Here is a 14710-nt window from a genome sequence, read left to right as displayed (position 1 = left end):
TTAATCTTGATCATTTTCCATTTAGCAAAATGCACAGTGGCTGGCCCATGATGGGCCTTGAACTATATTTGTTAATGTGAATATTTGCTGAAAGAATAAATATATATTATATACACAAGTGATAAGAGATAATGATGAATCAATTAAGAATCTAGAAAGTTAATACCTAGGTGTATTTTAGATAAACTATGAGTCAAATATCAGAGGTGACAATTATGGGCTCTTTCAAGAAGAAGAATAATCACACAAGAGAAAATTCAGATAAAATGTCTTTCGATATATGCTTTATGACCTTATTCATGATCTCTAAATTAGGGCAATTGTAACTGAAGAGTATTGCTATGAAGTATCATCACTGAAGCCAACAGTTTAAGGTATTGTCTTTCAGCACCAAACTTAGCCTTCTATACTGGTTTATGAGCCAGAGCTGGGATCCTGAACAGCACATATTAGCATCTGCCAGCAGGGAATGCTGGGAGGTGGCTGCATAGCAAGAAGAGGGAGAAGGGATTTGCTACTTTCTATCTTTGTATGGGGGCTTTACTAGGTTTATAATTTCTATGAATATCACCCTAATATAGCCTGTTCACACTTGAAGTGGGTAGGCATTTTTGTAGCAGCAGTGGAATCCACATGCCAGTTTCCCCAAAATGTACCACACCACTTCATGGTAACTGCCTCTTAGAAACCAACAACTAAGCAGTGGCCCCTCCCACAGAGCGTTCCTCCAAGCTCAGGTCTATCAGCAGCTGGACAGCTACTCCCTTCTCTGGGGTCTTACTCTCATCTATGCAGACATCCTCTTCTGAGTTTTTAAGTTTTTATAACCCCCACGTCTTTTCTTGGTTTCCCTAGGGGGTGATAGTTATTTTCTACAGCTGCTACCTCCATGCTACATTGGAGTTTTCTGCTTACCTTTTTAATTACTAACACCTAAGTAAAAATTATTATATCAAATTCTCTCTGTTCCAATAACTAGAAGGATTCTGCTGTTTGACTGGACGTTAGCTGAAATGGAGGGGAGCATGTATGGAAGAAATAAGTAGAGACTGGATATAGTTTGATAGAAGTGACTTGGCAATAAAGAAAAGAAAGACAGTCATGGCTTAAAAGAATTAATGCAAGGCATACGGAAGATCTGAGGATGTTTGGGGACAGCAGGGAAATGCTAGTGGAATGAGAAAGCTTGAAAACTGATGAGATGGAGAGAATGAATGAGGCTGAAGGTCCCAGAGGCAATAGAAGTCATTTAGTTTAATGGATAAAGGAGATGTTATTAGTCCGAAAACGGAGGAAAGTGACATCTTTTTTAAAAGCAGGGGGGAAAAAGGAACAGGTAAAAAGAGGTTAATGTTATCGGGAAGTTTTCAAGGGAGAAGAGAAAACACAGGGGTAAAAGAGAAATTGAGAAATTTAATTCTCATTGAAGAAGGTGGTGAACATCTGCCAAAACGAATAAAAGATAGGGATTTGAAAAAGTAGTAAATTTAGATCACCGACTGTGGCATCAATAAACACAATTATAATAGTTTAAATTATATTAGCCAGGACACTTTCTGTTTTAGGTAACAAAGGCCCAATTCGATCAAAAAACAATGATAAAAAATGAATTTAATGGGTGTGTATCAGAGTAATTTATAAAGTGAAAGGGGAAGGTAATCAGGTCTTGGCAACTTATGATCCAGGTAAAATCACAGGCCAACAAGGATTAGAACAGGAACATAGACACTATCCATCTTCATATTCTCTGTGTCATTTATTTATGCTTCTCTCTAGCTACTGACTCCATTTTTTCTTTCTCTATGATAGGTTTGTTCATCCAGCAGGAAACATGGCCACTATGAGGAAAAGAGACATCTATTCTATTGCAGGGGCTCCTGGGTGGCTCAGTCGTTAAGCGTCTGCCTTTGGCTCAGGTCATGATCCCAGGGTCCTGGGATCGAGCCCACATCAGGCTCCCTGCTCTGCAGGAAGCCTGCTTCTCCCTCTCCCACTCCCCATGCTTGTGTTCCCTCTCTTGCTGTGTCTCTCTCTGTCAAATAAATAAATAAGGCCTTAAAAAAATGATGCCAGGTATCCAGCCTGATTGAGGTATATGAACTTCAGCAATCCCTCTGCCTCGGGATGAGTTTGAGCAATGGCCTAGTGTGGGTCAATGGCCTATGACGTGGAAATGTAGGAAAATTGCAATTCCTATTCAAAACATTCATTGATGGTGTATTAGTTTCTGAGGATTGTGTAACAAAGACCCACAATCTTGGTGCTTAAAAAACACAAATTCATTATCTCGCAGTCTCTGTAGGTCAGAAGCCCAGGCACTGTGTAGCTACGTTCTCTGCTCAGGGTCTTCCAAGACTGAAAGCAAAGTTCCAGCTAAAATGCCAGTTGAGGCTAAATTTGTGCCTGGAGTTCAGGATCGTCTTCCAGTCTCTGTCTGTTTTTCAGAATGTAGTTTCTTGCATGTGTTTGAATGTTTTTTCTTTCTTTCTTTCTTTCTTTCTTTCTTTCTTTCTTTCTTTCTTTCTTTCTTTCTTTCTTTCTTTCTTTCTTCCTTCCTTCCTTCCTTCCTTCCTTCTTTCCTTCCTTTCTTTCTTTCTTTCTTTCTTTCTTTCTTTCTTTCTTTCTTTCTTTCTTTCTTTCTTTCTTTCTTTCTTTCTTTCTTTCTCTTTCTTTCTTTCTCTTTCTTTTTATTTTATTATGGTATATTAATCACCATACATCACATCATTAGTTTTTGATGTAGTGTTCCGTGATTCATTGTTTGTGTACAACACCCAGTGTTCCATGCAAAACGTGCCCTCTTTAATACCCATCACTGGGCTAGGTAGTTTCAGCCAGGGGTTGCTCTTCACCTCTAGAGGCCATCATCAAGTCCTGGCTGTGTGGCCTCCCTCATAGACAGTTTATTATATGATCGTTTGCTTGTTTCCAGGCTAGCAGGAGAATATTTTGATGATGCTTTACCTTCTATTAAGGATTTCAGTGGATTAAATTAGGCATACCTAGGATAATCTCCCATTTGATTATCTCAAACTCAACTCTGTAGGGATTGTGATTACATCTAAAAAAAACCAAAAACTTTTCCATATTCTATAGATTAATCACAGGAGTGATGCATTGTAATGTTCATTGGTGCTACCCACACTGCAAGGGAGGACATACAGAACATGTACATCAGGGGTGGGAATATTGGGGGTCATCCTAGAATTCTGCCTACCAGGGTCTATTTCCTGGCCCACAATAATTCATGTCCCCAACACAAAGCAAATTACATTTGCCCACACCGCCCCTTCCAACACTCCCAAGAGTTTCATCCCATTATAGCGTCAGTTCAAAACCTGAATTCTCATCACCTAAATCATCTAAATTATATGTGGATGAGGCTTCTATGTGCAATTCATCAAGCACAGCTTCTGGGCACAATTCCTCTCCATTGTGGATGTGTGAAACTCAACATGTCCTAGGTGCTCCCAGTGAGCCCTCAATGCTACCAATGTACAATAGTGGGACAGGCATAGATAAAATAGTTATGTACATTTTGGTTCAAAAAGGGGGAAAGGGAAAGTAAGAAAGAACATCTGTCCAAGTCAGTTTAGAAATTTGGCCAGGCGAACCCCAGCATTTTCATGATTAGCTTCCGAGGCTGACACTAATTATCCATAGCTTTTGTCTTAGCCCTCTGGGTTCTTGACTCCATCTTTCGTTCCTCTTTGTGGAAAATGACACATGTTTGCAGCTGAGCAGTGTTATTAGCCTTCTTCATGTCGTTAGAATTTTGGGAGCCCAACAGCTTACTTTTTTGTTATTGAAATGTATTGATGTATGACATTGTTTATGGGATACATAGTGTTAATTTGATACATTTATATATTGCAATATGATTACTACCATAGCATTGGCTAAACTATCATATCACATACTTATTTATTTTTTGTGGTGAGAAAAATTAAAGTGAATCTCTTAGCAACTTTGAAATTTATAATATAGCATTTTTTACTATGATTACTGTACTGTGCATTAAATCTCCAGAATTTATTTATCTATTAGTTTCAAATGTGTACCCTAAAGCAGTATAACTCAATAATAACAAAATAAAAAATCCCAATTTAAAAATGGGCAGGGGAATGGAATAGACATTTTTAAAAAATTCATTCATTCATTCATTCATTCATTTTGAGAGAAAGAGTGCGAGTGAGAGTGAGCAGGGGGAGGGAGAGAGCAGAAGGAGAGGGAGAGAGAGAATCTCAAGCAGACTCCATGCTGAGCTTGGAGCCCTGTGCAGCCTTCCATCTCAGGACACTGAGATCATGCCCTGAGCCAAAATCAAGAGTTGGACACTTAATTGACTGAGCCACCCAGGTGCCCCTGAATTGACATTTTTCTAAGGAAGACAACTAATGGCCAACAGGTACATGATAAGATACTCAACATCACTAATAATCAGAGAAATACAAATCAAAACCACAGTGAGAAAACTTCTCACACCGGTCGGAATGTCTAATCAAGAAGACAAGAGATAAGAAGTATTGCCAAGGATATGAAGAAGAAGGAAACCTGTAGACTGTTGATAAGAATATAAATTAGTTCAGTCACTAATGGAAAAAAAGTATAAAGGGTTCTCAAAAAATTGAAAATGGAACTATCATGTGAACCAGCAACCCTACTTCTGGATATTTATCCAAAGGAAGTGAAAACAAATAACTGCATTCCCGTGTTTATTGTAGCGTTATACACAACAGCCAAGATATGGAGACAACCTAAGTGTCTGTCAACAGATGAATAGAAAAAGATGTGGTGACTATATATGCAATGCAATATCATTCATAAAACAGCTTACTCTTTTTCTTTCAGTATGAATAAGTATTGTTTGTGCTGAAAAAATTTTCTCAAGAACTTTCTGGATCTTGTGTGAATTTTACTAGGTTTTACTCCATTAGTTAAAGGCACACTTGATAGATTTTTGAGATAATTCCTTCTCTATCACTGGCTTTTAGTGGGATGGCTGAAGGACAATGCCCGTAAGCATTCTAGAGGCCTTCTAGTTTGATTGAGGGGATCAGTAAAGCACACCCTTAATCTCTTGAAATGGTCTTTGTGATATTGAATACTTTGTTTTGATCTCTCTGAGATTTTAGCAGTGAGTTGTATAGTAACACATCAGCTTTTTCCCTAGGCCAAGTTTCTTGCAGCCATTTCTGAATTTTAGAATCTTCTGCCATCCAAAGGGATTAAATGTTTCAAAATCATTCATTCCTGATTCCTCATTGTTTAACAGCTCTTCCTTCAATTTAACTCTCTCCTTGTGGATTTTATTATAAATAGCAAGAAGCAACCAGGTGGTACCTTTAACACTTCCACTGTAATTCTCCTTGCCTAAATTCATTATTGCAAAAGTATGCTTTCAACATAAATGCAGTTTTGCTAGGCTTTCTGCTACTACATGATAAGGATCCCCTTTCCTCCAAATTCCAACAAGTTCTTGACTTTATTTTGAGCCCTCTCAGGTAGCAACCTAAAAACCCAAATTTCTACTGGCAGTCTATTCAAAACAATCTAAGCTTTCTTTCTTATGCTCTTCAGAATTATTCTAGCCTCCATCCATTGCCTGACTCCAAAGCTGCTTCCAAATTTTAGGTGTTTTTATCAGTACCATCCCATTTCCAAGTACCAACATTTGCATTAAATTTCTTTTAATTCTATAGCAGATTACCACAAATTTATCAGCTTCAAATAACACAAAATTATGTCACGGTTTCTGTAGATCAGAAGGTCAAGAATGACATAATTACGTTGTCTCTTTAGGACCTTCCTAACCTAAAACCAGAGTGTCAGGCGGGGGACTTTTCCAGAGCTTAGGGTCCTCATCTAATCTCATTCATATGGCTAATAGAATACTGTTCCTTATGGTTGCTGGACTGAGATCCTTATTTCCTTTCTGGCTTTTGGCTCCTAGAGACTTCTAGAGGCTTCCTTCACGTCTAAGCTTTGTGTCCTCCTCCATAGGTAGTTCACAACATAATCATTGTTTACTTTCGTTCAGGTCCTCAGGAAAACTTTTCAGTGCTACTTGGTTTTCTTTCAAAGATCTCACCTGGTTAGATCAGGGCCACCCTCAAAATAAAATGCTTGGCAATCTAATCATGGAAGTGATATCCTGTTGTATTCATTGCTGTTAACCCCACACTGAAGGAGAGGGAATTACAGAGTGCATACATTGGAAATGGGACTTTTTCCTACCACAGGTGGATACAGCAGCAGTTGTTAGCATCCTGCCTTCCAAGGGTGTTACTGTTCCCTTTGATGGGAATCCTGCAAGAAAGTCAATATTATTGGTATGTATTGTCTATTCCCTACTCAAATTATTTTCAAACAAGCAAATAGCGCTATCTACCTTATTGGTCAGTACAAAAAAGTCATTCCCGATCCCTTCTTTTCCTCACATCCACTGTGTAATCTTCAACCCTTAATCCAACGAGCATCCTCTTTCATGACAACAGCAATAGCAGGAAGATCTACCTCTTCAACTTGACTCTTTATAATCTACCAGCAGTATCTTCTGAAAATGCATTATATATATCTTAAAATATAATCAGATCATTAAATAAAGAAATTTTTAAAAATTTCCAGTGACAGATTATTAAACAGAATAAAATTCAAACTATCATGTTCTATAAGTTTCTACATGGTCTGATCCGTACTTACATTATATCCAGGATCATCTCTTATTACTCTCCCCACCCAACTCATTCACCCATTTCTAGCCACAGTCTTCATTTTTTAAGATTATTACACTTCCTTTTTTTTAAATTAATTTTATTATGTTATGTTAGTCACCATACAATACATCATTATTTTTTGATGTGGTGATCCACGATTCATTGTTTTCGTATAACACCCAGGGCTCCATGAAGTACGTGCCCACCTTAATACCCACAGTTCCTTTTTCTTTACATTTGAGACTTATCAGTTTGTTGGTAGGACTATTTCTTCATCATCCCAGTGCATCCCCTGACCATTTTACTTGAATCGTAATCTCTTTCTTATCCAGTTGACCAACATTTATCTTGCTTACGTCAAAAAAAAATTATTCTTATCTGTATGCCCTTAACTTCTAGATGTTGTCTCTAGTCCTACAGAAGGGCTCAGTTCACTCCTGCACCCTTCACCCTAGTATCCTACCTCACCTTAAGAAGTCAGTGTTTGCTTCCACTCTGGCTCTCAAGACTTCAATCCATGTTTAACTATCCCTCTAGCATGAGCTGAACTATCTACCCTTTGAGGGGAAAGGGGCAATGATAGAAGTGTTGCTGTGGTGATACTAAGACAGACTAGGAAAAAGTAGAAAATAATTTCAATGGAGCATTTTAGGAGATAAACCAAGCCTCAAATAATTACATGAAAGTTGTCTAATTCTCCCTGTAATTTATCTGATTTTGTGACCCAGAATTATTTTTATATAAAGCTTACATAACTGGGTGTCATACTTCATTTAATTTTGGGTCTGATTTTATGTTACGTATATTTAAATACACATATTTCATATACATTGCTACAATTGCTTTTAATCTAAGGTAGTTCTACAATTTACATAAATGTTTAGCCTTAAATTCAGTAAACGTGTTTACTTTTTTACATGTTTACTAACTTTTTAATAAAGCAATGTATTCAAAGGGATTACCCAAAGTATTTTACATTTATTTCAATATATATTGCAAGATAAGTTTTTATTCCAATAAAGAACACTAATAAAATAGTTGATCCATATTTCATAAAACAAAGATTTTTTTAATGCATTTATGGAGATTCAGTAGATCTGTGTGGAGCTGTGTGTACATAAATATATAAAAATCTGTCATAGTGGTTTAAAACATAATCTGATTTGAAGCCCTGTTTTTGACTACTAGTCACAGAGTTTGCCAGGTGTGTTGCCTTTAGGAAGTTCTTTTTAATTTTTTTTAAAGATTTTATTTATTTATTTGCCAGAGAGATAGACAGAGAGAGAGGGAACACAAGCAAGGTGAGTGGGAGAGGGAGAAGCAGGCTTCCTGCTGAGCAGGGAGCCCGACGTGGGGCTTGATCCCAGGACTCTGGGATCACGACCTGAGCTGAAGACAGATGCTTAATGACTGAGCCACCCGGGCACCCCAAGTTCCTTTTTTTTTAGACTTCAGTTTTTGTCATCTATTAAATGGAAATAATAATATTTAAATCATAGAATTTTGTGAAGATCAGACTTAAGTAACGTCCTTTAGTAGCACTGATCCCATAGTAAATTTGTAGTAAGCATATAATCAGGTACATAATTAGAGCAGAGTAACAGTTTGGAAATGATTAGTTTTCTGTCGATGCCAAGCCAGTTATCACACATAGAGCACCTTAAAACAACACAAATTTATTATCTTGTAGTTCTGTATGTCAGAAGCTCAACACAGCTTTCTCTGGGCTAAAATGTTGGGAAGGTTTTCTCCAGAGGCTCCAGGGGAGAATCTGTTTCCTTACTTAATTCAGTTATTGACATAATTCAGTTCCTTCTTGTAATAGGACAGAGGTCCTCATTTCTTTGTCACCCGAGGGCTGCTCTCTGCTTCTAGAAGTTGCCCACGTTCCCTGGTTCATGGTCCTTTTCTCCATCTTCAAAGCCTGCAGCAGGGGTTCAGTCCCTCTCACACTTTGAATCTCTCCTGCCTCTTCTGTGACTTCTCTTGACCCACGCTCCTACCTTCCTCTCCTACTTGGAAAGACCCACATGATTACACTGGGCCCACCTGGATAATCCACACTATTCTGTGTGTTGGAAGGTCTGTAACCTTAATTCCATTTGCAAGGTCCCTCTTTTGTTTTGTATATTAATATATTTTCAGGTTCTGGGGATGAGACTGTAGACATCCTCTGCCCGACACAGACAACATTCTTTAAGAATGCTGTACACATTTTACCTAGAGAATTGGACAAAATATCACTTTAGAATATTTTCTAACTTTCCATGTCTCTAGTAGTATGTATTCCCCTTATTTGTATAGAATCAAGTACACAGAAGCATTACTGGAAATTGACTGCATTAATACTAAGCAATGAACAATATATAGTTTAGGATCAGAATACACACATACACACGAAGATGTATACACATACAGACACACAAATTCACATCCATCCGTCCGTGCCTAAAATTAATATGCAGATCTAAGTCCAATGTGATTTTTATTTTTATCAGCCTCACCTGGGAATTGGTGTTTCTCTTCTTGGGGGCTGTGATTAAGAGAAAATTCACAGTTCTATTCCCATCTGTTGTTTATTGTTCTTTTTTGTTTCTGGGTTCTAAATTTTGAAACATTTATTTATCTCAAATCAGTCTTTATCAGGAATCACTTCCTTTTTATAGCAAAAACAATTTTTTTTACCAAGATCTCTCAATTTATTACTATAATTACAAGAAATGCAGGTATTAAGTATCAGTTATTCATCATCTGATTTTCTCCCCTATTATCTGCTGCATAATTTCATCCCATCTGGAAACTTACACGGGACTATTTCTCTCCTCCAGTTTTGATAAAACTATGCTTGTCACAATTGCCTTTGACCTCAAAGGAATGATTTTATCTTTGTGCTTCAATGCCAGGGCGGAGGTGTTGGGATATAAAGTTTGATCTAGTTTTAGGGGAAAGAAAACAACATCTAGGATGAGTCATAATTGGAAAGTGTTTCCCAAAATGCAGAAAACATTTATTCTATCTATGCATAATTATTTTGTCCCAGAATCTGACACCCCTGCTGACTGCAGACACCTGGGTGTGGCTGTCTCACTGTCCCAGGCACACTGTGTGTAGTGCCATCCATCATGGCTCTGTATTTTTATGTATATAATCCTGGCCTAGAGAAGCATACTACTTCGGAGTTAACCCTATTTAGCAGCTTCACTAGCTAATGATTAGAAGTATAAATAAACAATATGAGCCAAATGTTACAGTTTTTAAAAACTGGCTATTCACAATTTGTATACTCTATTTTATCACTTAACGGATAGAGTACATAAATTCAATGAAAGCACTAATTTAACATTTATTCATCTGTTTCTTAGGGGTTTGTTATTAACTCAGTATTTACTCATTTCCCCCTTTCTTTTGTAAATTCTAAAATTATATAAGTGTTTAAAAACTTAAAAAAAGAGAACAGTGTTGAAAGACTTCCCTAAATCCTTGAATCTATTTGTTGATATTTGATGATTTCTGTTCTTATTTCTTCTGATGGTTACCTCTATAGTTGCAAGCAATAAGTTTGTACATTATTTCCTATTTATCAACATTGATATTTATCACATTTGCATTTCATTATATAGCTATACTTTTTCATGCTCTTTCTTTGATTGATTCTGAAAAACAAAAGGTCATAAACACTTTCTATTACAGTATAGTAATGCAAATATTACCTCCAGAACAACCATATTATTGGACCTGTAGAGGATGCAAAATCAGCTTACTGTAGAGGATGCATAAATCCAACAGACAAGACGGATTAGAATCAATCTTTAATACTCTATTAACTGCATAAAGTCATGTCACTTTTTAGTTTCCTTCATATTGGGACCATAAGTTACATAGCCAGTTTTTTTTTTCCATAAAACGTTTCATTTCTAATTTGTTGGAAGAGTATAAGCTTTGCTTTGCCACATCCCTGAGACCATCAAGTCTCCTCATTCTATTCTACTAGTTATTAAACAGGGATTTTATTACTTTTTTATTTTTTAATCTATTTATTTTTTAAAGATTTATTTATTTATTTGAGAGAGAGAGAAACAGCATGAGAGGGGAGAGGGTCAGAGAGAGAAGCAGGCTCCCCGCTGAGCAGGGAGCCTGATGCGGGACCGATCCCAGGACCCCAGGATCATGACCTGAGCCGAAGGCAGTTGCTTAACCAACTGAGCCACCCAGGCGGCCCTAAACAGGGATTTTAGGTTGATTGCCCTGCAGATCAGTTGCAAAATTCTATCCAATGATTTGTTGTGAAGACACTCCTGGGCGAGATCCATGGTTTCTTCAATGTAAAATGTGAAAGAGATCTCTATAGGTTTGTTTGGTTGTGTGTTTACTTATTTTTAAAATTGTTTTTTGATTTGTTGTCTTTTTTTTCCACTGGAGAATTAGGCAGGAGATCATGAAGGACCAGAAGATGAGCTGAATGTTAACTTTGTAAAGCTGAATGACATACACCATGTGTGTTCTAGAACTAGTCCTCAAACAAAAAGCCTAGTTATCCAAGGCGAGCCATGGAGGGAGAAGGGGACCAGGGCATCTGAACAAACTATGTGTAGGAAAGGACTGCCTGCCTAGTGTCCTGATTGGCATAGAAATCACTTTCTATGATAACAGCCTCTTAGAAGTGTTAAAATCTCTTTATAACTAACTTTCTGAATAAAAAAACGGCAACTCTATTAAGGGCCAACATTTAAATATTTATTTAAATTTTATTATTATTAATATTTAAAATTTTGAGAATAGCTGTAGTCATTTCTGAGTATTGCTCAGAAAACTCTTGGGTTCTAACAATAGTTCTATTTATTGTTGAGGTAACTCTTTATTTTGTTTCATGAGATACAGCTTTTCTCTGAGTTGTCATAGATGTATTAGTGGTAATTTGCAAAAAACTTGTTAAGGGCTGTTAACCACACACTATGTCCCCATTTTTAAATATCTCCATTTTTTAAAGTGTTTTTGATTTATATCAAATATGGTCCATATCTTCAAATTTCATGGGGATTATTATTCTCTGGTATGAGGTAAATAGTTGTAGGCGAGATCCTTTATCATGATTTCATAAAGCCAGTTGTGGCCCATCCTTCTAATGATAATGTACAACTAGATAAAGTAGTACAGTATTTTCTACAGAGGAGATTTTTTTGCTTTTATATTTCTACTTAAATTAAAAGTAAGAATATACCTAAGGTTAGTGCCTATTATTTAAAAAGAATTGCCAAAAAAATGCTGTTAAAATTTATTTAATGCATGCAAAATGATATTTGAAGTTTACAACAAAGTTTATAGCAATGATACTTGATTTGGGGACTTTATTGTGTATTTCCTATTGCATTTAAAATTCCTTAATTCTAATTAAAAAATTAAAAGTGTATTTAACAAGTATAATCTCTTCTAATTTGCTATATGAGGATTAATTTCCTGCAATGCTTAGATTTTTCTAGATTGTATAAATGTGGCCCAAAACATGCTCTTTTATATTGGACAGAATCTCCTTTCTGAAGTAAAAATGTGAAACCTATGCTGCCTATTAGCTGCATTATATTGAGCAAAGGAAATAGAAATAAACATACAATGTTTATAATAAATGATTGTTTTTATTAATAGAATTGAAAAGACATGTATAAAAATGCCTAGCAGAGGATCTGGAAAAGAATTGGTGCTTAATAAATGCCTCTTCTCTTACTTTATGCTACTGTAATGAAGAGAAGAAACAATTTTAATCAGAGCAGTAAAATTTTACACTAGAAAAATAATTTCCTTTCATCCATTCCCAGTTTTTAGCCTCAGGCAAGGTAAACATAGCAATAAATCTGTATTTAGTTCATCTAACTGCAAAAGCACGGTATTGTGTACTTAATAGTTCTTAGAAGGAAATTCCTAATGATTTAACAGAATGTGGCACATTTTCTGGGCTGTATCCATAAGTAATAAATTGTGGGAACTTACAGAGTTTGAAATTGCATACCAAAGTTTTCTTGAGATAAGAGTAAATTAAAAAGAACAGTGGTAACCTATCATTTATATTCTTCTATTTACAACCTAAATATTCTATGCTGCATTTGGTGGTTACGCGTTATTCCTCTACTGATAGTCTTTACTCCACTAGGTTACTATAGTTCTCCAAAACAAACTGAAGTGGGATAATGAGTTTGTTATTTGTATCTTACAGTTCAGTAGCTGTGGAATCAAAATAGGACGAATTTTTTGTTAGTTTAATGTCGATTTTAAGAATATATATAAACACTTTTGTGAAATTTAGGAAGACCGTTTATTTGAATCGCATGTATAAAAATACAATTTAAACGTAAATTTTCTTGAGGTAGATGATCAGTATTTTTTCAAGCATGTAATGAGACTGCACCTCTCTCTTCATTTTTGATTAATACATAAGTTGGTTTTTAAATATTTAAAGTAAATGTACAAATTGCTTGTTTATGAACTAAACAGTTCAATAGCTCTTTTTAAGTTAAAAGTGTTTTTTAAGTAACACATCTAAATGTTGCACAGAACTTGAAATCTAGTTTGTGGAAGAAGCCTCATTTGAACTCAAAGAAAAAGAATTGTCAATACACAAGGCAGATTGTTCTTTTCAATTTTATTACTGAAAAATAGAAAAAATAACTTTGAAGCAAAATGAGTGCTTTAAACCAAGAGGCTTTAGCTACAGAAAAATTTTGTCAATAAATATTTGTGAATACTTTTGCATATGCTGAAAAATACTCAATAATTTCGCATGACAGTGTGAAACAGTATATATTATAGCTCTTTGTCTTCAAAATTGATAGAATACAATTTAAATGTGAAAGTTTTTAAAAGTATAACATTGTTACCAGATTTTAAACTGTAATTTTATGAATAGTATACACTTATTTTAAAGTTTTTAATTTACCATAATTCATGAATATGTAGAAAATAGAAACACAAAAATGAATAGATAAATAAAATACATAATGGCACTAAATTGTTCTTTATTTCCTTTTCTAAAAAAGTACCAGGGACAGATCAAAATGAACCATGGTTTAGTTGCATTTCTTTCTTATAAACATTTCATTAGAAGAATATTTTCTAAATGATGCAATTGGATTCAATAAATTGAGTTTTTACCATTTAGAATTTAATTTGGCTTGTTGAAATACTTTATCCCAATACTACACATATAAAGAATAAAAAAGAAATAAATTTTAGAAAATCTATCAACCAACTATCTTTCTAGAGACTTTGAGCTCACTAACTTTAGCTGTGTAAACAAATTATTTTATTCTTTAGAAATTGTTTTTAATCTTTTTTTCTCTTTTCATCTGTAAACTGATGAGATTAAATTATTTTCATTAGACAACTGAGATGCTATGAGTCTAAAATCATAGACTTCTTAATTTATTACTGAAGTACACACTTCTATAGCTGTAAAGCAAATAGCTATGTAAAGGTAGTATGGTTATGGCATTTATATATATTTCCTTAATATAGTAGTTAATCTGATAAAGTACATGAAAAGATTTTGAAAAATTAAATCTCATTAATTTTCTAGAGACTTTTTAAATTGTTCATATGCATGTAAGGCCCTCCTCTCTTAATATTAGTACTTACTTTTTGTTTTTTTTTTAAGTTTTTATTTATTTATTTAGAAACAGTGCAAACTGGGGGAGGGGCAGAGGGAGAGGGAGAGAGCATTTCAAGCAGACTCTGTGCTGAGAGCAGAGCTAAAGGCAGGGCTCGATGTGGGGTTTGACTTGGAGCTCGATCTCATGATCCTGAAATTATGACCTGAGCCATAATCAAGAGTCCGACCCTTAACTGACTGAGCCACCCAGGCACCCCAATACTTAGTTTTTAATAGAACAACAGTAGTAGCATTTTGCAAAACTTTACAAAAATAGTACATGCTAGCATTCATGTATATGCTTTTCTGTAACTCAAGTTATGTCCCAAATTTGGAAGATGTGCAATCAAAATTCCCT

This window comes from Eumetopias jubatus, unplaced genomic scaffold (assembly GCF_037043125.1).
Source record: "Eumetopias jubatus isolate StellerSeaLion01/CBP00866 unplaced genomic scaffold, mEumJub1_p1.0 scaffold_3, whole genome shotgun sequence".
NCBI lineage: Eukaryota > Metazoa > Chordata > Mammalia > Carnivora > Otariidae > Eumetopias > Eumetopias jubatus.
Note: the sequence above shows the minus strand (reverse complement) of the source record.